This window comes from Theobroma cacao, chromosome 8, assembly GCF_053813885.1.
Source record: "Theobroma cacao isolate CCN51 chromosome 8, ASM5381388v1, whole genome shotgun sequence".
NCBI classification, from domain to species: Eukaryota; Viridiplantae; Streptophyta; class Magnoliopsida; order Malvales; family Malvaceae; genus Theobroma; species Theobroma cacao.
The window spans coordinates 13,740,058-13,741,213 of record NC_142646.1 but is presented as its reverse complement, the minus strand read 5'-3'; the positions used below and the strand labels follow the sequence as shown (position 1 = coordinate 13,741,213).

The 1,156-nt window shown below is 37.5% G+C and overlaps 1 non-coding gene across 1 annotated transcript; it reads left to right on the top strand.

Annotated features, from left to right (window-relative positions):
- The first annotated feature begins 479 nt into the window (after positions 1 to 479).
- Positions 480 to 586, top strand: LOC148761223 (small nucleolar RNA R71). The gene has a single exon (XR_016028102.1). It is a non-coding gene; the product is annotated as a small nucleolar RNA R71 (small nucleolar RNA).
- The last annotated feature ends 570 nt before the right edge of the window (positions 587 to 1,156 follow it).

Here is a 1,156-nt window from a genome sequence, read left to right as displayed (position 1 = left end):
ATGGGTTTTGGATTGGAAGGCCCTGCATTGTTGTTCCATGAAAAGTTAGGGTGGTTTCTTCAACCAGGATTATACGTATTGGAATATGGGTTATTTTGCTATCTATTGAAGTTCCCCACAAATTGGACTAATTCAGAATTGTATGGACATTGCTCATTCGAATGGCCATCTCCACACATTTCACATACTACAACTGAATTTTGAACTGCATGAACTCTAGTGTGTCAAACTTCTTGGATAGTGCAACCACTTGAGCAGTTAAGGTGCTAAGTGCATCAATTTCATAAGCTCCAATAGCTTTTCTCGGACCAAACCTTTCTGGAGGCCACTAATAATTATTTGAGGCCATCTCTTCCAATAGATTATAAGCATCTGCAGCATTCTTATTCATTAATGCCTCACCAGCAGCAGCATCAATTGTGATTTTTATTTACCCAACCAGCCCATTGTAGAATGTCTGAACTTGCAACCAATCAGGAATCCCATGATGTGGACATCTTCTTAGTAGTTCTTTAAATCTCTCCCAAGCTTCATATAAAGATTCACCTTCAAATTATGTGAATGAGGTGATATCATTCCTCATCTTTGCAGTCTTTGTAGACGAAAACAACTTTGCTAGAAACTTTTGAGCCAAGTCTTCCCATGTAGTAATAGACCCATTAGGCAGTGAATAAAGCCAGCTCTTTGCTTTATCCCTCAAAGAAAACGGAAACAGTCTCAATCTAATAGCATTATCAGTTACTACATTGTATTTAAAGGTATCGCAAATCTCCAGAAAATTTACCAAACAAGAATTATAATCATCACTGGGTAACCCACCAAACTGGACTAAAGACTGAATCTTCTAAATGTAAGTTGGTTTAATTTCAAAATTATTTGCATTGATGGAAGGTCTCCTAATGATTTGGTGCAAACCTTGGAAAAAAGGAATAGCATAATCTCGCAGTGCTTTATTTACTTTGAGAACAAGATTGTCACGACCCAAATTTCGGGTCATGACCGATGCATGGGCCCAATGGACGTAGTCCACTAAGCCCAAGCAACCTATTAATCTGACATGTTCATTATTCCATCATAAACTGCTAAGTCACATTTCATAACTTAGGATCAAAATAATATTAAACATTTGCCACCTCATACTGGCATACTAAACAAG